The following is a 23,440-nucleotide window of genomic DNA, read 5'->3' as shown; positions in this document are numbered from 1 at the left end:
GAGTGACGGCCTTTTTTCCAGTGAAATTCTTAAGATCCATTCACAATATTATTTGTGTGCCCTGACTTTGTTCTGTTCACAGGTGCACCACTATGACCTCACTCTTATGATCACCAGGAGCTCAGAAAATAACTCACTGCATCATTAAATTCAAACACACGCACCTAGAAAATAACTAACAACACCATTCTATTCACACACATGCACTCACACACACACTAACCTTTCTTCGTCATGAGGGCAGCAGTAAGCAGAAGTAGTAGTAGCAGTAGTAGTAGTAGTAGTAGTAGTGTAGTAGTAGTAGAAGAGGAGCAGCAGCAGCAGCATAATGAGGAGGAGGAGGAGAAGCAGCAGAAGAAGCAGAAGATAATGATAATGATGCTGATGAAGAAAAGAAAAAGAAGACGATTTTTTTAAGAAAAAAGACAAGACTTGACAGCTGGGTTCCATCCCCGTACGTTCGTGTTCCACCAATTCAGATCTTCTCCAATTCCTGCCCTTCCCATGATCAATCCACGGCCAAACAGAATCGACAAGGCAGCACTGATGAGGCTGTTTCAGTCATTAGTCGTTGGGTAGTTTTGACATCTACCTTCCCTACCCCAGCCAGTCCTTTCCCACCACCCGACTGCTAGCACCCCACGATGACTACCGCCCCTCTCCTGCCAGACTCTCCTCCATCCTCCACTCACCCTTTTCCTTTCCATCTCATTTGCCCTCTTCCCCCGCCATGTCAATCCAATTTATAGATCATGCCCGCGCACAAAATAATGACTTGTCTGATTTGGTCTAGGACTCGTTCCCACCACCCCCACCCCCAGACCCCTCACAGTCCCAAACAGTGACACACTGACACTGCTTTCCAAATCCTTCTCCCTTATCTCACAACTCATGTACGCGCACACATAATATTGTATGCACAGGAATGAACTGTGTTGGCACTGAAACTAAAACAAATGAAATCATGATAATAATCAGTCTGTCTGCCTCCCCTATCCCCGGGCCCCACCACCAATACCCTCAACCCACCTCCCCCAAAAATAAATGATTAACTAATTGAATAAGTAGAAGAAGGAGAATTTAATCAGCAAAAATTAGTCATTCATTCTTTTCTTTTTCATTCAAATGACACCACTGGCATCCAAATTTGCCGTGCTCAACCTTGTAAAAAAGAAAACAAAACAAAAAAAAACAGCCTCAATCAGCTGATGCAAAAACATAGTGAACACCACCCTTTTTAAGTTTTTTTCCTTTCTTTAACATCAAAATAACCAGCAAAACGTTTCTCCATCTCATTTCTTATGGTGATAACTAAACTAACATTAGTTATTACAATATTAGACATGCCATGTATAATAATAAAAAAAATCTAAAAACCAAGTCTTTGTCAAAAAAAAATGTTCCCCATCTAAACAGTAAAACCCCTTCAGTGACAGTGAAACTACCATTCATCCCACCTGCCTTGATGACCGATTGAGTTGCACCCTCTGACATGGCTGTCTATGCACAGTGTAGTCAACAGAATTCCAGCAAACTGACCTGAACCCAGGAGCTGACACCCAGATCACACACAACTGAACACAGGTCAGTTAGGCTTGCCCAAGAGTTGGGCACACACCTGTAACAAGCAGCACAGCTGGAAGACCTCACAATTACCCATACCCACTACATCCCCACCCCCCCACCCCCACTCAAACACACACACACACACACACAAACACACACACAACTATATATTAGATGTGCATTAGATGACTGTATCTTTCTTTGTTCCTTTGGTTCTTTGTTGTGTCTATTAATTCTTCAGGATTTTATGACAATAAATGAAGTCGAGTCACACACACCTGTGGTCATTCAGGTGAAAATGCCAGAAGGTCAAAACTCCACCCACCCCACCTCACTCATCCCACCCCTACTGTCATCAAAGACTGCCTGCCATCCATTGCACACGCCCCCAACGGAGCAACAAAAGTTGGCTGTATTCTGCTGTGTTAAGCTGTACGCACAAACACACATATACACACGCACAGTGTTGTCATGATTATATGTGCTGTATTCACTGCATTATCTTGTGTTATGTTGCTGTGCTGAGCAGTGTTGTGCTATGCTGTCATGTTGTAATGTTGTGTATTGTGATATGCTGTCATGTATGTTGTGCTAGGCTGTCATGTTGTACTGTTGTGTGTTGTGCTGGGCTGTCATGTTGTACTGTTGTGTGTTGTGCTAGGCTGTCAAGTTGTGTGTTGTGCTGGGCTGTCAAGTTGTACTGTTGTGTGTTGTGCTGGGTTGTCATGTTGTACTGTTGTGTGTTGTGCTGGGCCGTCATGTTGTACTGTTGTGTGTTGTGCTGGGCTGTCATGTTGGACTGTTGTGTGTTGTGCTGGGCTGTCAAGTTGTACTGTTGTGTGTTGTGCTGGGCTGTCATGTTGTACTGTTGTGTTGTGCTGGGTTGTCATGTTGCACTGTTGTGTGTTGTGCTGGGCTGTCATGTTGTACTGTTGTGTGTTGTGCTGGGCTGTCATGTTGTACTGTTGTGTTGTGCTGGGCCGTCATGTTGCACTGTTGTGTGTTGTGCTGGGCTGTCATGTTGTACTGTTGTGTGTTGTGCTGGGCTGTCATGTTGTACTGTTGTGTGTTGAGCTATGCTGTCATGTTGGGCTGTTGTGTGTTGTGCTATGCTGTCATGTTGGACTGTTGTGTGTTGTGCTGAGCTGTCATGTTGTACTGTTGTGTGTTGTGCTATGCTGTCATGTTGCACTGTTGTGTGTTGTGCTGAGCTGTCATGTTGTACTGTTGTGTGTTGTGCTATGCTGTCATGTTGAACTGTTGTGTGTTGTGCTATGCTGTCATGTTGTGTGTTGAGCTATGCTGTCATGTTGTACTGATGTGTGTTGTGTTATGCTGTCATGTTGTACTGTGTGCTATGCTCTGCTGTTATATTGTACTGTTGTGTGCTATGCTCTGCTGTCTTGTTGTACTGTTGCATGTTATGCTATGCTGTCATGTTATACTGTGCTGTCATGCTGTACTGTGTTGTCCTGTTGTGTGCTGTGCTGTGAGGTTGTACTGTGCTGTCATCTTGTACTGTTGTGTATTGTGCTGTCATGTTGTATTGTGCTGTCATGTTGTACTGTTGTGTTATGCTATGCTGTCATGTTGTACTCTTGTGTGTTGTACTGTGCTGTGCAGGCTGTTACACTGTGCTGTTGTGTTACTGCTGAGCTGTGCTGTGTATGTTGTGCTGTTGTGGTGTGCTGTCATGTTGTGTTCTGAAGTTGTTCTGTGCAAAGAGTTGCTTTGCTGCTGTGCTGTTGAATTGTGCTGTCATGTTGTCTTGAGCTGCATTGTGCTGTTGTGTTGTGCTGTGTTTTGCAGTGCTGTTGTGTTGTACTTTAGTATGCTGTGCTGTCGTCTTGTGGATACACTAGGTTCATCTCTATTTCTTTCTGTCACAGAAAACATGTACACACATCACACTGTAAAAATTGAAAGGGGTGGTGGTTTTTCTCTCTGTATTTTCTTTCTGCTGCTGCTGGCTGCCATGTTCACACACACGTTCAATTCTTTCAGTGTTTTTTTTTTTTTTTTTTACATGTATTACAGCCATTTTCACCCCACTGTTTTCCAGGGTGTGCTTGCTGAGTATGTTCCTGTTTCCATCCCATCACTCACTGAACGCTTACACGGATAATGGGATCTGTGGTGTGTGTATTTGATCTTCAGCATGTATATTTATACACACGTGAAGGGGGATTAAGGCACTAACAGGTCTGCACAAATGTTTACCTGGGAGATCAGGAAAACATCCGCCCTTAATCAACCAGGCACCAGTATCAGGGATCAAAACCCACAACCCTCAAATTGAAAGTCTACCATTCAGCTATTACGCCCATCAATAGGTTTTGTTATATTGTTTTGTTAATGGTTTGTTTTTGTTTTTTTTACTCATTTCACATGCTGTCATAAAACTTCAAAAGGTATACAATGTGTGAGACCTAGGCTGACCTTGATCTTATGGCTTACACCCTCCTAACTATATGCAATACATGCATGACTCCAGTGTTTATAACAAATCAATGTTAGTTTCATCCAGTGTTGTATGTTTAACAAACCATTGTTGGTTTTAAATGGCATATCACTAGTGATCGTCAACATCAAAGGGCCTTTGCTAGTGTTCTTCCTGTTCAATAGAAATAAGCCATTCACAAACAACAATGGAAGGAATGGTAACAGAAAAGAAAGGAAAAAACACACATAAAAAAACCCTGCGACTGAATGTGCTCATGAAGATATCATCCTCTTCTCCCACACTCCCCCCATCCCTACACACACATGCATGTATCCAACTATGAAAATGTTACAATAAAGTTCCAAAATAAAATACAGTTGCATGCATGCATTGCATGACTTGCCTGATCAAGCAGGCACAGTACTGAGTAAGCTGCAAACAGCAAATATGTACAAACATACCAGCCCAGTGAGCGTTCTACATACATTTCACCAAAACAACAGGTCACTGTGATGCAGACTTAATTTCTCAGGGAAGTTAAAGTCAACACTTTTCACACCACAGAGCTGTCATTTATCTCCCTGTCCTTGTGTTCACAGCAAACACACAGGCTGTTGGTTTTTCTTCACAACTGATACCACTGTGGAGAGCCACAATTGTCCTCAGTATCACTGCTATGCTCTTTGCACCTTGTTTCAAGCTGCCTGGAAGTGTACTGAATGCATGTGCATCAGTGGGCAAGACTGTGTGCATATATATGCATGTTAGTGTGTCTGTGAGCGTGAATGAGCAAGAGAGAGCAAATATGTCATTGTGAAAGAAAACAAGAGAGAGAGAGAGAGAGAGAGAGAGAGAGAAAATTTAATCAAGTGCTTGACATAGATGGGCGTCCACACAAGTGAGAAAGAGAGATAGAGAGAGACAGAGAACCTAATCAAGTACTTGACATAGGTGGGTGTGCAAACATGCATAATGTGCGCATCAATCGACATGAGTCTGCACATAAGTACCTGGGAGTGTCCATACATGCATGCACACATTCTTATAAATTCCTGTGTGGTTTCCATCATCCAAAGAAAGGAAAAGAAAAAAGCGCCATACATAATCACCCCTCCACACAATGTGGACCCACTTCAGCTGCACACCGAATTTACATGCAAAGAAAACCCTGATAATAGTGATACATGTTTGGGCAGGCATCCAAAACATGCGGGTGTGCGGGTGTGCGCATGCACACGCACACACACACACACACACACAAATACACACTATGGCTTCCTCCTCAATTACATTTACAGGCACTTGTCATCAGCACTGGTGTTGGGGCAACACCCCTCTCCCTACAGTACACCCACACCCCTGTACTCCAGCTTCCAATTTCTGCCCCATCAGTCTTCGCCCACCTCCCAGAAACCCATCACATCTGTGGCCATGCCATGCTCTCAACTGCTGCAGACATGCATGCACAAATGATACACACCACCACAAACAGCAAGCACACACATACACATGCATACACCCTCGCACAACAAAACAAGATTATCCAGAAGTTATCCAAGAAAACAGCCCCAACCATGTTCATCGGCTGGGTGTGACTGATTTTTGTAACGCTGAAACAGCTTGTGGGCATTGTCCAGGGGCTGCTTTGCTGAAATGTGTGTATGTCTTAATACCGAAACAGTAAAAGAATGGGGGAGGAGGGGGGGGGGGGGGGAATGTAGAGCGAAATCTAAAAACAACAGGGAATATACTCCCACCTAAGCACACATTTTGGAGCACTGGCTTGGCAAGAAGTTCACAATGCTGAGAATCAGCATCTGATCAGATTCTGCCAGAGATAGTAGCTCTCTCTTTCTACCTTCCTGCTATCACAGTTCTCAAATTCAGTTATTCCAAGCTGCGTGCAAATGCTGTTGCTGCACTTATTTTTTAGAGGATTTTTTTCTTCTGGTGGATTTCTGTGTTACTGTTAGCCAAAGAGAGCATGGAACTTAACAACAACAACAACAACAACGACAAAAGAGGAAAACTGCTGGTAAACAGACACCACCAAAGCGCGCATAAAGTGATGGAAATCAAGCTGTTTTGGACAAACTCAGCAGATATTCTGACAAAGTAAGTATAAACAGGGGCGTCCTTTTTTTTTTTTGATCTTAGCATCAATCAATGTTATAAATAATAATAATTCATTCAAATTATTTTAATAGAATAATAATAACAATAAAATTAAGATGGTGCTATGTTTTAGCACTGACAAGGATGGAGACCCACATCTACCCTTGAGTTAACTGCTCTCTTTTTCCACAGCCCTGGCATCCTGAGAACCCATCCCTCTGTCCCCACCCCCTCCCCCACCCAAACTGACTATCAGTATCACTATGATGACTGCTTATGACATATCACATAGCAGGGTTCAAAATGGTCACACACCCAAAGCCCACTTGCACATGTTTGTAGGCCTGACTGGGAGTGAATGTGAGGAGCTGCAGCTCATGAACCCCCCCTACCCCCCTCCAACCCCTCCCCGCCCCCCAAAAGAAAAGAAAAACCTGGCATGAATCCAGTCCAGGGGGTTCTGGACAGACTGACAGGGATGTGAGGTACCATGCACATTGGCTGGAAGCAGGCCAATACCCACTTCTTCACATGAAACAGCCTTCTTCCCAGCAACACCCTCAGTAAGTCTGGTTTTCACTGAAAGCCTCCTCAGCCAAAAAGTCTTCACACTTTAGACCCACCGTTTGTCAGCTTAAGTCTCGTCTTCATCAAAAAAACCCACTGTTAGTCAATTCAAGTCTTGTGTTCCCAGTAAAACCCGCTATTGGTCAACTTAAGCCTTGCCTTCATAGTAAAACCCACTGGTAGTCAACTTATGTCTTGTCTTTACAGAAAAACTCACTGTCAGTTAATTTAAGTCTTGCATTCACAGTAAAACCCATTGTTAGTGAAGTTGGGTCTGGTCTCCAGAATAAACCCCACTGTTAGCTTAAGCATTGTCTTCAAAGTAAACCCCACTGTTAGCTTAAATCTTGTCTTCACAGTAATACCCGCTGTTAGCTTAAACCTTGTATTCAGAGTAAAACCCAATATTTACTGGCCAGCTTAATAGCTTGTCTTCACAGTAAAACCAACAGTCAGCTTCAAGTATTTTCACAGTAAAACCTACTGCTGGTCAGCTTAAGTCTTGTCTTCATAGTAAAACCCACTGACAGCCTAAGGTTTGTCTTCAAAGTAAAACCCAGTGTTGGCCAGGTGAAGTCTTGTCCTTTGGTAAAACTCACTGCCAGACACATTTCCTGAAGATACAAGAGCATTATGCATAATAGGTTTATAAAGACCGAAACTGGTGCACAAATGCAAGGTGCAAATCAGATATATAAGCAAATTCCATCCACAGAGACGGATGACATTGTGGATGTATGCATACAAATTCAAATTGTCTCATTGTTTTTTTCTCTTTTTTTTAAGAGTCAATGACACACACTGTGTCTCTTTTTTCTTTATATAACATCTTTTCATCTTAGCTTGAGTAATATTAGACGTGTAGTGTGCTGTGTATAGTGTGTGTGTGTGTGTGTGTGTGTGTGTGTGTGTGTGTGTGTGTTTGCATGCACGTGCGTACATGTGGGCTTGCAAACCTGTATCCTATCACACACAGATGTGTGTATATATATATGCCTATATATATATTAGGCATTCTGTTGTTTTGCTTTGCTTCATCTTGACAAGTCTAGAATTAGTAAAGTTTCAAATCACATACTTTGTACAGCACATCATATTGTCCGATTTAGTCTAGTATTAGTAACTAATAGCACAGTACTTATCATTTAACATTGTGTCACAGTACTGTGTTGTTATTGTACTGTACATCACATCTATCATATAGCATCATATCATATCATTTTACTTTCTCTGTGTAAAATTCTTAATGGGGAAATGAAATGACAATTCCATTGACTAAACTGTTTTTCCCCTTTTTTCCGGTCTGTATATCAAATTGATTTTTTTTTTTTTTTTCAAAAGATTCAGGCAGAAACAACTTTTCTGTCACCATGAGTTCTTTCAGTTTTACATACATGTGCTAGTGATGGCCTAGAGGTAACGCGTCCGCCTAGGAAGCAAGAGAACCTGAGCACGCTGGTTCGAATCACTGCTCAGCTGGCGATATTTTCTCCCCCTCCACTAGACCCTTAGTGGTGATCTCGACGTTAGTCATTTGGATGAGACGATAAACCGAGGTCCTGTGTGCTGCATGCACTTAGCGCAAGTAAAAGAACCCACGGCAACAAAAGAGTTGCCCTGGCAAAATTCTGTAGAAAAATCCACTTCGACAGGAAAAACAAATAAAACTGCACGCAGGAAAAAATTTTTAAATGGGTGGCACTGCAGTGTAGCAACACTCTCTCCCTGGGGAGAGCAGCCAGAATTTCACACAGAGAATTCTGTTGTGATAAAAAGAAATACAAATACAAATACAAACTACATGCAAAGTGTTCTAAGAGACCCTGTACAGGGTCCATGCAGGTTCAAAACTTCAAAATCCCATCACTTTTCCAAAAACCTTTCAACGTCATCTTCAGAAATTTCCAAGTGGTGTTTTTTTCCCTGGGCTTTTCCATGACTTCAGCCAGTAATTCTACCGCTTTCCTGTCCTGGAAAATTATATTTTCAAATCCTATGGCTTACCAGGTTTTCCATGACCTGTATGGACCCTGTTTCAGTGTTTGTTAACAGTCTTCTCCAGACAGTCTCCACCCACACTAGCACTCGAGGTGCAGACTGTGTGTCAATGGGACTTGACCTGTGGTCCAGCCTGGGTTCATCTCCCTTCCAAATGGCCAGGATGTTCCTTATGCTACTGCTTCCTTGTATATATATGCGTGCGTGAGCGTGTGCGTCTGTGCGTGCATGTCTGTGCATGCTAGTGTGTGTGCGTGAACAACGCTACCAAAAGAGTGAAAAGCACCAACTTTACAATTTCAAACAGTGAATTCTACGTACAAGCAGCCAAATTCTAGAACAAAATGCTCCCTTTTAAACTGCTTGGTAGTTAAAGCACTGTTATCAACCAGACACTTGAAAATACTGACTGTATCATTTATCCCATAAATTTTGAGCAGCAAACATTACATTCCTTGTAGCATCTCCAAGAGATGTCAGTGGTGTTGTCCGAAGACCTGTATGGATTACATTGCAACATTCATCACTTTTTCTTCTTCTCTCAAACACATCACTGTGAGAGAAAGCAAGACAAGACTGAGACTGAGACAGAGAGAGAGAGACAGAGACAGACTGAGAGCATGAGGGTAAGAAAAAGAATGGACAAACTGGAGGGAAAGAGAGAGTGTGGCTGTGAGTACAGGTGCGGACGTCAGCACACATGCATGCACAAACATGCACACACACACACACACACACACACACACACACACACACTGACACATGCATGCAAGCACAGGTGGGGTCATGTGCATGTACACACATCCACTTGTGGTATGAACAATACTGAAACAGCACATGCAACAAGCAAACACACAAGTTTCATGTACATCATGCCTGCCTGATTAATTAATTTGCTACCATCATGTGTCACTGTGCAGCAAGCAAGATCACTGCAAAGTATACAGGTCTGCATTTTTTTTTTTTTTTTTTTTTTTTTTACCTAATTGCTTGAAGTTGAAGGAGTCTAGTTAAGATTCCACATTCGTTAATTAAGTGCACATGACATCAAAGGTGAAGGTCATGACCCATTTCCCCCAGTCGGACATGGAGGATAGACCTCTCTTCCTACCATACTTGTAATCCAGTGAGGTTTCACCAGATAATCCTCAATAACATTTTTTGGTTTTGTTTTGTTAGAAAACAACTCCTATATTTACTATATATCTTCTGAATTAACATTTCTTGCCATCGTCTTTAGCCATAAAGCATGATTCAAGTACAGTTCATATTTTCCAATATCTTTTCTTTTCTAATGGAGTTCACCAGTATCGGTGCCAGTAATCATAAATACAGTAAGTGTGTGTGTACATGCAAATGTGTATCAATGTATAAGTGTAAGTGTGCAGATTGAATGAGTGTGTTTTGTGTGTGTGTGTGTGTGTGTGTGTGTGTGTGTGCGCGTGTGCGCATGTGTACACTTGTGTGCGTGTGTACATGTGTGTGTGAGGGCACGCGCATGTGTGCACATGCTATGTGTGTGGTTGAATGTGGGGTGTGTATATGAGTGTGAGACAGAGACAAAGCATATGTGCGCATGTGTGTGTGTGTGTGTGTGTGTGTGTGTCCATCTGTCTGTGTGCATGAGTGTGTGCAGGCATATGTTTTGTGCATGCGCATTGTATATACATATATATACATCAGGAAGCTCAACTCCCACATCAGTCCCACCCATCCCCCACTAGACAGTTTCAGCTTCAGTTTAAAGGTGGTGTAAAAGCGTGCGACTGATCCACATAAGCTACAGCACATGTGCTGTAAAAAAAAAAGAATATATATATATATATATATAAAATAAATAAAAGGACCCCTCAAAACTGCAAAACCGCCGGCAGCAGTTCATTTTAATGATGACATGATGCCTCAGAAGGGATGGGAAGGAAGAAAAGGGTGCGGAGTGGGGTGGGCTTTTTCTTTTCCTTAGCCCGATCACTCAAGGAGGATCTCCATCAAAATGCCCAGGCAGGCATGAAATGGTAAGTAACAGCCTACACACTCCTCCCCCCCTCCCCCCACCCACCCCCACCCCACCACCATCACCCTCCCCCTTCATCTGTGTATGACAGGTTGTGTTCCTTCAGGGCTCACTTTGCAGCCTGCAGTGGCTGGTGGTGGTGGTGGTGGTGGTGGTGATGGCTACAGGTATTGATCTGACTAGCTCCAGGTCCTAATGGGATTAGTTCCAATGGAGAGACCACAGTTATGAGAGGGCACAGACTCAGAGGGAGAGGGGTTAAGGGGATGGGGGGAAACTGGGGAGGGCAGAGGAGCAGCCACCTTCCCTCCCCCCCCCCCCCCCCCCCCCAAAAAAAAAAGCCCTGACAAGCTTCTCCCCTGGACATGGACACCACCACTCACATATTGTCACTTTCTGGGGGGAGGGGGGGCGGGGTTATAATGGGTAGTGGGGGGGGGGGGGGCATTTTCTCAGGGCTATAGGTATTCCTTCATCATAAGGGTATACATTTACAGACTAAAGACAAAAGGAAGTTGTTGTTGTTGTTGTTGTTGTTGTTGTTGTTGTTGTTGTTGTTGTTGTTGTTGTTGTTGTTGTTGTTGTTGTTGTTGTGTGTGTGTGTGTGTGTGTGTGTGTGTGTGTGTGTGTGTGTGTATGTGTGTGTCTGTCACTGTGTGTGTGTGTGTGTGTCACTGTGTGTGTACATGTGAGTGTGTGTGTGTGTGTGTGTGTGTGTGTGTGTGTGTGTGTGTGTGTGTGCGTGCGAGTGTGTGTGGGGTGTATACCTGTGCGTGTGATGTGCTTGTACACTGTCATTGCCCATGCATGCACACTATCACTGCATACATACACATGCAAACAAATGTCACAACATGTACTAGTAGAAAATATGGGTTCAAATAGCGCAACTGATGATAATGTATAAGGAAGTCAAGAAAGTCCATGACACCTGGGAAACACACCGACTCAACAGTTTAGGTCAGCATACAGTCAGAGTTTAGGTCTCAGCCCAATTCACTGACACTTACCACAGACAGGACATTTGGCACATTGTTTAAGGATTAAAGGGACTGAGGTAGTTTTTGTTGGGTGCCTTCTCATGTGGGAATTAATGGCAATGAAACTGCTGATAAAGCAGCTAAAAGAGGAGCACAAGATTCAGAAAAATCGACAAAAATACATGTCCGTCTCTCCGTAAAAGAGCAATACACTTTGTTAGAAAAATCAGCATGGGGTCGATTTCATAACCGCTGGAAGTTAAAGTTTTTAAACCAAAAAGGAACATTATTCCCCGAGAATATTATTAAAGAAAAGATACCGAATCCATCAGCTTGCTATACAAGATTAATAACCTCTACTTTCTTCCGTATAAAACTTGATGCGCTGAAAATAAAGTATAGTAAAAATGTTACATGCATCTGTGGTAAGCAGTTCAGCTTGCATCATTGTTTGTTTCACTACCAGCAGTTACGTACCTTCTTGCCCAAGTATTTCAAAGAGAATAATAATTCTGCAGATGATTTTTGTAAAGTTATTTCTGACGAGGTTCTTATGGTCGAACTTTCACAGGCATTAGTTCATAGCCCTATTTCTACATTCCTTTAATGTACTTCAGAATTGTGTTAATGGTTTCTGATTATTATCATTATTATTACTGAATTGTTACTGTTAAATGTAATTGCATGTTAGTTATACATTTTACGGTAGTTTTCTAGTTGACCTTTTTTCTGTTTTCCTCTTCCCGCACCCCCCCCCCCCCCCGACCCCCCTCCGCCTCCTCCCCACCACCACCACCACCACCCTCCTCCCCCATGCCCCCCCCCCCCACCCCCTCCCCTTTTTTTTTTTCTTTTTTTTTAACGTCTAATATCACTGATAGTGAAAAGACGCTAAACCAAAGAACGAACTTACCACAGACAGGACAGTAAGCCCAAACCAGGAAGTCACGTCAAGGAGAACATAGCCCTGATAACAACAGAACTGACATCACTGGAGATAAACCTATCTCACACATTCTGTATTTCCTACCACACTATGACTTTCACCATTCCCGTTCTTATCAAAACTCATAAGCTTAAATATAGAACATTCACACGACCTGAAGCATTAATGTTTCTTGTTGATATTGTTATCAGCATCAACAATAATAACAGTACATCTCCGTGAGGTCTGGTAAAGATCAACAAGATTTTTTAAGGTTGGAACAGCACAAATCCATGCACAATTTCCAGTCTCCATACACACATAATAAACACATCCCACTGGCTGTTAACTAAAGAAAGAAAAAGGAAACAAACAACAACACACACACACACACACACACACACACAGAGAAAAATTAAAGACGCCGGCTGAGGATAGCAGCAAAATCAGTAAGCAGGCTGGCAGGCCAGACACCCTGGAGATGGCACGCTGCCACATTAAACAACCTATGGGGAAACATTTGCATAAACATCCACTGGACGCACCAGCACGCCCAAGTCCAAACACTCTCAATAGTTGAAATTCCTGCAGATGGATAAAACTACAATGAGAACAATTCTTTTCTTCTTTTTTGTGTTTCCTTTCCATTCATGGCCGGAAATATGAAAATTTATGTAAACCCCAACCAAACGGGCCCAGCCAGCCAGTGTGTTGGCCAACCCTTTCCTTCTTCAAAAGGTTTTATCAACTGAATCATATGACCATCAAGTTTAAACTAACAACAACAATAATGATGATGATAATAATAATAACAATACAATACAATTTGATGATGATATGAATAATACTAATGATAATAATGATAACAATTATAATAATGATAACAACAACAATAATAATGTCAAGTAGCTGTTGATTTCTGCAGCACATACTACATAATACACACTGTAAAACAAACCAAAGCAAACGCAAACACAACCAGAAGTTCCGACACAATATGATGTGTACCGTTTACACACACATACACACACCCACACACACTACACACAACAAACACCTCCCATCCCAAGCACCAACAATGTCACCCAAAGAAGATAACCCTCACATGTACAAACACCTCCCATCCCAAGCACCAACAATGTCACCCAAAGAAGATAACCCTATCTGTTATGACATTCCTAAACCCCTCTCCTCAACCCACTGACCTTAACAGTGTGGTCCACTCAGCCAAGCAGGTATTCCATCATAATCATTACTCAGATCATTGGCTCAGCAACCCAGGCCCTCTTTCCCACCTCTTTGCCTGCTAAGCCAAGGTCTGATATCTGGACGGTCTTACACAAATAAAGATTAGTGGCACAACTTTCCACTTCCTTGTCCTGCAAAACCCAACCCCCAACACATTCTTGTTGAGCACACCCAAACCCAATCCACCACCTCCACCCTTTACTGAACTCACCCTCTCCTACCCTCACTTGTTAGTCTTGACAAAAAAAAGGGGGCCCCCAGGAGAGAAGGGGGAGGGAAGGCAGTGAGGGGCAGTCTATAGAATAAGAGCTCTATAGAATAAGAGCTAAGGCAAAGCGAACGGAAAACCCTTGAGAGGATCAGGAAGTGGTCATGACAGATGACTGATTCACTAAACTTGCAGCAAAAATAAATAATGCATTTGAATTGATCAAATGTCAACATGACCTGAACCTGCTCACCCCCCACCCCCCTACCTCCCATTCCCCTGACCCACTCCTCCCCTTCCTTTCCTTCATTTTTACAATTTAAAACTCACTGCTCAGCCAGGTCCCCCCTTTTTCTCATTGTACAAATTTCCATGTGTGCAAGCACATCCACACATCCACATACATACATGGAGAAGCACACACACATACACACAACATGAAACTCATGTATGAATTCATGTATGTGCGCACACATGCACCTAAAATCACTTTAAAGTGGAAAGTCATGAAACTGAAGCACATGTAAGTGCACACATATACCGTAATAACATGCGCAACTTTGTCTATAAATTTACGCACTGTGCCTGACAGGTAACGTAGTATTTTGATGCAAGCTTGCACACATGCACTTATTTCACACACACACACACACACACACACACACACACACACAGTGTACACACCACATGCCTAATCGCCATATCATGCCAGATGTGACCAAACTGCCAAAGGTAACATTCCTCTCTGCAGTTTTGTGACATCCACAGCACTGCACTATAACACAACATTAAAATCTGTGAACAGTTTTCATTATGTTAAAAAAAAATATAATAAAAACATTCCAAACTAAGTATGAAGCCAATATTTATGATGGGCCACACCCATACAGTAAAAACAGAAGAAAAAAACCACATAAATAAACAAATAAAATACCTTTTTTTCTACTGAACACAAATGATAACATGACAACTGTGTGTGCAAAAAAGTGTACTTCTTCATTCTGGTGTGTTATTTGTAAACACAAAGTAATGATTGATGATATTGTTTTGTGGCCTGTCTCAATACATTTCAGTGAGAAAGAGGCATCACTGTGTTAGACAAATCCATATATGCCACACCACATCTACCAGGATGAAACCAGACCAGCAGCATAACAAATATACTAGTCAGGCCTTGAGTGCAATACATATTCAACATTATTTGTGTACCTATCAGAACGGACTTCTTCAGCATAATTCTGCCAGAGGACAAGTATTTTGCCATGTGTTCTTTTTCAATGTACAAAGTGTGTGCTGCACACAGGACCTCTCTTCTCATCCGAATGACTAGACAACGCTCAGTTTGATTTTCCAGTCAAAGCGCAAGACCAGGACTTGAACCTAAACCATCACAGACACTGCATTGGCAGATAAGCATCTTAACCATTCTGCCATTTTCCTCATTCCAATTCCGAAGTTCTCATGCCAGTGCCTTTGCTTTCAGACCAGTGTCAGAATCATTAATAAGAGAGGAAAGATGCATGCCAGTAGCAGATCAATACCATCACCACCAGACTGACTCATAACCACTTGGTGCACTAGGATCTGGACCATCAGAAGACTTGAAATTCATTCCAACCAGACTGTGAAGCACATGTTCCACTCTCCTGTGCACAACACATGGAAAAAGTTGTGCTTGGTATCAGTAACATAAACATTACTGATTACACTTTTTCATAGCAAACTATAGTTTTATCATTGTTAGTATTCAAAGCTTCATTTGTTTGGAAGGGGAAAAAAAAGGCTTTCAAAGGACAGCTGTTTAAAAAACACCTGTGAATTTGGTCACTCTGTCATCTCTTGACTTCAAATCTTTTTGTATGTCCACAGAACTCTGTTGAAAGTAGTATTAAACAAGTATCTCTGTAATATGTGGGAGTTTGCATTTGTGTGTGTGTGTGTGTGTGTGTGTGTGTGTCTGCGTGTGTCTGCGTGTGTATATCTATATATATCTATATATATATATATATATATATTATATTATATTATATTAATTATATATATATATATACATATATATATATATATATGCATGCATATGTTTTGTGTTCAAAATAATCAGTGCACACAAATATAGCCACCTCAGAGAACAACAACCTGCAGAGTGAGCAGAGAACCCTTCACAATTTCAGGAAAGCTTTCGCCATCTGGCAAACAGCACACCAGCAACATAATAAGTAATATCAATGATAATCAAGAATCTGTTCAGTATCATTTCTAATTCTTTCAAGGGTCCAGAGGAAGCAGGAACCTAGAAGTGGGTACTTAGGGGGTGGGGGTGGGGGGCAAAGGAAAAATGACAATTCCCACACAATGCCCAGGATTGACCCAAGGCTTCAGCAGCACAAAGATTCACAGTGTGGGCAAAGAGTCAAGTGCCATGACTCACACCTCTTCCTCAAACATTCGCCCTGCTTTCTTCCTCTTGCCAGCCCTACCACCCTTCATTGCAGGAAGCATGGGCCCTCAGCACACTGACTGGTTTACACAGCATACATTTTTAGATACAAAGACTATCACATACCAGACTACGTGACCAGGAAGACCAGGGAACAGCAATATTTAATCAAGTGCAATTTTTCACAAACTTTCAGCTTTACTCAAGCAAAGCAAAAAAAAAAACAAAAAAACCACACACACACACACAAATTACAAGAAGCAATATTCAAGAGCAAACTTTGGAAAAAAAAAAAAAAAAAAAAAAAACCATTCAACTGCCAATGATTACTGTGTAAAACCATTCAACAAAAAATTATCATTATTCTTGTTATCTTCAAACACAAATGCTCCACCTCAAGCATGTTGTTTTTTCCTTGTTTTACCACTTCACACAGCAGTTTCACACGCTCTCCTTTCCAAGTACTCTCAGTTCCTAAGCCTCTGCACAATACTCACTGTAGCGTGTGTCTTTTCTTCTTTTTCTTTCTTTCTTTCTATGTTTTACACAATCCGAAGGTGGGCTCTTGAGGTGTGCATGCATATGTCACATTATGTGTTGGGTTTATGCAAAGATCAGGTATCTGCTCCTGTTTTTGTTTTTGTTTTGTTTTGTTTTGTTGTTCTGTTGTTGTTTTTTCCTTTTTTACAGCAGATGTGGTGTAGCATGATAAATTGATCAGTCCACACACTTTCACACCTCCTTGAGACTGAAAACTGAAAGTAACATGCCACGGTGTACAATAGACACTTAAGTCTGGACAGTCTCTTAGTCTAAGGGCAGGAAAAGGAGGGAAAAAAAAATTATAAACGAAAAAAGGGTGTTGATAACTGGAGAGAGGGGGCTGAAAAGAACACAAAGACTATACTGCTTTTCAGACACTTATCATGTTCTTTCCAAATCAATAGCAGGCAGCTACCTCAGATGACCACACGAACAACCAAGTTCAGAAGAATGAGAGAGCCTGATTTAGCCAGGGATTTTATTTGTCACACTGACCACACTTCCTGGTTCCTGACTGCCACTGGTGACCCCACGGGAGCAAATGAATACATAATTATAATAATAACCAATAATAATACTATCAGTTCAGTATAACTGTAAGTGTGTTAACGAAATTTTCTACATTAATATTATAATAATAATTCATAAACCTGGAGCTCCTTCAACAGAACCCAGGAGAAGCAGGCACACATGCACAAACACACACACACACACACACACACATATATATATACACATACACGCACACGCACGCACACATGCACACACATGCACGCACACACACGCACACACATGCATGCATGCACGCACGTACACAAGCTTGCATACACCACCAGTACCAGTACTGTCAACTAGTAAGCAGATTTAGGCTTGGGACATGAAATGTGATCTTTTAAACTTTTTGAAGCATTGAGCTGACACACACTGAACTTAAATCAATAAACAAATTTGTTGCATTGACACACCACACAAGACAATCTAGATTAATGATCCCGACCCTTGCTCAACAACATCAACTGGGGTCCTGTTACGGTTGTGCACCAGTGTGTTACTGAGTTGGTGTGAACATGTCTGAGAACCAATTCATGTGAGTGTTGATCACTTATTTCAAATATGTACAGTCTGAAATGAAGGGAAAAAAAGGTGTGTCATTTATTTCCAGATTTGTAAAGCACATTCTGAAAAAGCGTATCACTTATTTCCAAAACTGTTAAGTACATTTAGAAGAAGTGTGATCACTTAATTACAAAACTGTACGGTATACTGTACAGTCTGAAAACAGTGAGTGTGTCAAAAGCAGTTAATGAGTGCTACATAGGGACACTAACAGTAACATAGTAACAGCGCCACTCCTTTGAATAAGTCATGACCATACCAGCCCTGTGACTAACTGGCATAAAGTATGTGGAGTCAAGCCCACACAGTCTGGCAATATTACCAGTCTGAAGTATCACAGCAACAAGCTGACACAACTACTGGAGTGGTAATGACAAAACAAGGCTCACAAAGTCCAGCCCCCTAGCCCAACTGCTTCCACCAAGTTCAAGTGCTCTGACTATCTGTGGAAGAATAACAATGGTGGTAATTCAGATAAAAGTCCAAATTCTACAGCATCACATGTTAAGTTTATTTTCAGAAAGTGGCCAGCCACTCATGCAAAATATGTAGCATGGAGTATAAAAGTGCAGCATGTGAGAGAAAAGTGTACATATCACTACATGTGTGCACACATGCATACAGTGTGCACTGAAATCAAGAGATGTGGAAATTTAAAGCAAGTAAAATGTCATAAACAGTGCCTTATCCCCTGGACACAAAGTGCAGAAACTGAGCTGTCCTTGGAGAATGTGGGGAGGGGGAGGGGGAAGTAAGGAGAATACAAATGAGACCTGTGCTATGATTGTTTAAATGCAGAAAGTATCACATAAACTAAGATGGAAGAAAGTTTGAGATGCGCTTGCGCACACATGATACTCTCTGCAAAAACAGACATTCATACACCACCCATTAAACATACAATACATACAACCATGCATACATCACATGATACATGACATAAACTCTCAAAAAGCAGTGACATCATGGATGCAGAACAGTTTGGAAACTGCAAAGAGGAAAAAGGCCATTTCTTTTGTAATGAAGCCGCCTTTAAAATGATCAGAGAAAGGCTATTCATGGAAATGAAGTCAAATGATTCAGAATCAGAATATGCAAATTCATCATACTTATGTTAAAATGAAGCTATTGCAGTTGACTGGACCCTGACAGAATGAAATGACAAGACAAAAACAGAAGGGAAAAAAACTGTTCTTGCAATTTAGAACAGCAGTAACCACAGGTTCCCAAATCTCGGATGATTACTGACATCAGCAGACAACCTCTTCTCATGTCAAGATTCATGATATTCATGGATGCATATAATATATATATATATATATATATATATATATATATATATATATATATATATATATATTATTTATATATAAATCTGTTCAAAATAAAATGCTTATAACAAAGCTTCCAGGCAGACTTGTTTTTTTCTTTTTATAAACGTTTTTCACAGGAAAATGAATACCCTCCAAACAGTTAACCAACAGATATATAATCAGATACTTCACATAATCAGAGACTTAACCCTTTGAGCCCTGAGTTCCTGAGCAATTTTAACCCTTCTGCCCTAGCTCCAGAGCCAAAATTTGCAAATAAATGGTATTTAATGTGTCATGGCAGATATAAAAAGAGTGCCCTGACCACCGCTTTACCGGTGGTAGAGAAAAATGACATAAAGCCTAGCCACCGGTTGAGCGGTGCGTAAACACTTGTGTCGTTTTTTGCTATTGGTTGACTTATATTGAAATCGATAAAAGGAATAAGACAATGTCATTTACTCCCCAAAACACATTTTTATAAGGACTGTGGCTGTTCGTTATAACTGATTATGATCTGTTCGTCACATAAATTAATCTTTACTCTTGGACTTATTGGAGGCTCAAGTCCATATAGCTGACTTAAGTCCTGTGTCTATATTTCCACAAACACTTCTTTTAAAGGATATCATACTTGACAGCTAAGTGCCTTGACTGCACCCCCAGACTTTATCATTTATTTTATTGCCTTATGCTTCAGCTAAATGAGTTTATTGCTTAGGGCTTTCAGGTCAAAATTTCCTGAATTGATCCTGACTTGACTGACTTTATTGCAATGTGATCGGACTGAAAAACTTTACTGTATAATACATGGCCTAATAACTTTAGTGCTTGAACTTGACTTGTGGACAAGGAATCAATGATTTTTACTGCCTAGTTCTTGACAAAATGAAATGAGTTTATTGGCTTGTATTTTAACTTCATGAATTTACAGCCTTGTACTTAAAAGTTTGGGGTTTTTTTTTGGTTTTTGTTGTTGTTGGTTGTTGTTTGGTTGGTTGGTTGGTTAGTTGGTTGGTTGGGTTTTTTAATTTCATTCAATTCCAGATTCAAACCCATCGCATGGGGTTATGGGATGCAGCATTGTGTTTCTATAACCGATAATAAACTGAAGACAAGTTGACCTTGTACGAATGGTTGTAGCACTCTTAAACTGGGGGAAAAAATCTGTCCTCCAGCCAAAACGTGCTGCCACTGGCCACTGTTTGACAACCAGAATTTTAACCAAGCATCTCACACAGTCACAGATCCCCATGACAAAAGTGCAATGCTTTAACTACTAAGCCATTGCGCCCCATGTGGCAAGCGAGTCAAATGTGGTGACATAATGTGATCTCCCAAGACTTGGGTCCACAAGGGAGCAGATATCCCATGCATGCATATCGGATATATCTTTAGGCACATTTAAGGGCTTGCTGTTGGTTTTTTGTTGTTGTTGCTTTTTGCTGTTGTTTGTTTGTTTGTTTCTAATAAATTACACACTATGATACTAACTACTCCACAATCGATGTTCTTCCTTCAGTGATCATCAGTCAATGCCATGACCATCATTCTAAAAATCTAAAATCATGCATGCTGGATGTGTTCATGTTTCCAAAGCATCTCTGACCTGAAGTTGTGTACCTTGTGTAATGGAGGGAGTTACCACTCTTTACTATTTGTTAACCATGTTTCCAAAACCCACAAATGTTGATATGGATTTCAGAAACCTTTAATACATTTAATAATTTAATGGTATTTGAATCGAATCAATGCCAATAAACATGAAAAGGATTAACTTGAACAAACTAAAGCAGAGCAAGGCACTGGCAGTAGCTCTGTCAAACTAGCAGAGAGTTGTGAAAACAAGAAAATACCCAGCATGAATTGTGAGCAAATAAAAATGAGGAGAGGTGGGAAGGGGAGGGGAAAAGGAAGACCATATCAGATATCATACTGTTGTTGGTTATGTACACAGTACAGAGAAGCCCAAAGGCAAGAGGAGACATTTGGAGTCTAATTTAACAAGTCAATGTAAATTACCTGATAACTGTCCGGAAATTAACAGGAACAAAAGCCAATACATCCAAATACACTAGAAGTAAAGTTCACTAAACGCCACTGCAACATAGACCTCAGCCAAGTCAACAGTGAAAACCACCATCCCGTGCTTCATTCAATCATTGACACGCATGATTACACAGCGCAGCAAACAAGTTGGCACTCATGACAATATGAAAACTGCTGACGGTTGAGACCCCTACAATCACTAAGCAGGAAAACACCGTTTTCATAACACATTTAATCAACAGTGCACAGGCACTTCCGTATTTCACAATGTGAACTTGTTTTTCAGTGGGCTAGCAGACAACTGCACTGGAAACTTGGCCCAAGGAAATAGGGCACACCCACACAGACATTACACGACCCAACAGGTTTACAACAAAACGCAACCAACACATAACCTTCACGATTAGACACTGTTTACAAAAAGGCACTCACCTAACGTGATGTTAACGCGTAACTTCATTATGGGATCAGCAATGACATGAAGGGTTAGCTCATTTTCATTCTAAATAGGAAGTGTTAAAATGGCGACTTTCTCGAGGATTAACGCGAGGAAATTCGAGAACAGACTCAGCCAAACAACTGAAGCATAACTATAAAAAGCTGGATCTGGATCTGGATTTGCATTTAAAAGAAGCCAGCACTGGTTTAGCGTCGGATGTTTAATTAATTGTGTTCAAACCATTTTATGAATAATGCGCTGAGAGATGGAAGAGGCGCGATTTGTATGCCCATGCCTTCGTGTATGTGTGGGTGAATGGTACGGGAGATAAATGATGTTGGATGAGGGCGAGCAAGTGTGGGTTGAAAGTGTGTGTGCTCGGCTTCAGTGATTTGCATAATTCATGTGTGTGTGTGTGTGTGTGTGTGTGTGTGTGTGTGTGTGTGTGTGTGTGTGCGTGTGTGTGTGTGTGTGTGCGCGCGCGCGCGCGCTGAGAGAGAGAGAGAAAGACAGACACACAGACAGACAGACAGTGGCCGGCAAACAGACAGACACACAGACAGACAGAGCCGAAGCGGGAGAGAGAGAGAGAGAGCCGAGAGAGAGAGAACCGAGAGAGAGAAGGGGTTGTGTAAACGTATAGTTACGATAATGCAGAGGGAAGGGGGCGAGGGAGGGGGGGGGGGCAGTGGGTGGGCATGTTGACAACTGATGGATTTTTTACGCAGGCATGCAGCTATACTGAGCTTACACTTCTTTTTTTTTAAATCATCAAACCAGTATAATCATTAACAACAATCGTAACTCACCATTCTTTTTTATGTTAAGAAATGGCACAAATATTGTGCAATGAACAGCAGAACGAACAGAAGAAGAAGAAGAACAACAACAACAACAACAACAGTCGATTACATTTACAGTTTTGCAGACCCTGCGGCCATGCAGGTCAACTGACGTGATCCCCAGTCAAACCCCAACTGTAACAGTCATTTGGTGGTCTCTTTCAGGTAGATTTGGAGAAGATCAGGCCACCGCGGCGAAAAGTAGGGGGGCAGTGGGGTTATATGCGAAGTCGGCCGGACTACATCAGTATATCCTACTTTTTTTTTCTTTTTCTTTTTTTCTACCTCAAGTCAGCCTACCAACACAGTCTGCACCAACAGTTCATTCTCGATCGGTGGTAACGCACCCATGCACTGATCTAAAAATAACAAGATATGTGTAACGCACGGCCTTGCAAGCTTGGACGGTTACTTTAGGAGATACCATCCAGCAGCCTGTATGGGTGAGGGTTGGCCAGTTTATAGAATTCAGCCACGTGATTCTTCGTTCACCAAAGGAATACATATGATTAAAAAAAGTAATAATAATAAATAAATAAAAACGCCGGCCGCCGTCGGACTTTTCAGTCTCAACTGAGAATACAATAATTCAAACCCCGGCGAAACTTTAACTTTTTCTCTCATCTGACAAAACAAA

At 41.5% G+C, this 23,440-nt stretch overlaps 1 protein-coding gene across 3 annotated transcripts in view; it reads right to left on the bottom strand.

Moving 5' to 3' along the window:
• LOC143297785 (uncharacterized) overlaps positions 1 to 22,085 on the bottom strand; it is a 54,270-nt gene extending 32,185 nt beyond the window's left edge. Inside the window, exons 1-2 of one of the 3 annotated variants that reach the window (XM_076610276.1) lie at positions 21,955 to 22,010; positions 12,597 to 12,650 (exon numbers count right to left, since the gene is read on the bottom strand). The gene's annotated coding sequence lies outside the window, so the exon portion shown is untranslated. Of the gene's footprint in view, positions 1 to 12,596; positions 12,651 to 13,813; positions 13,930 to 21,954 lie in introns of those variants that run through there. The other 2 variants (XM_076610274.1, XM_076610275.1) reach the window with 2 other exon arrangements.
• Between the last annotated feature and the right edge of the window lie 1,355 nt (positions 22,086 to 23,440).

Source organism: Babylonia areolata, chromosome 23 (genome assembly GCF_041734735.1).
Source record: "Babylonia areolata isolate BAREFJ2019XMU chromosome 23, ASM4173473v1, whole genome shotgun sequence".
Lineage (NCBI taxonomy): Eukaryota > Metazoa > Mollusca > Gastropoda > Neogastropoda > Buccinidae > Babylonia > Babylonia areolata.
The sequence above is the reverse complement of the archived record's forward strand: the minus strand, read 5'-3'. Positions and strand labels throughout refer to the sequence as shown.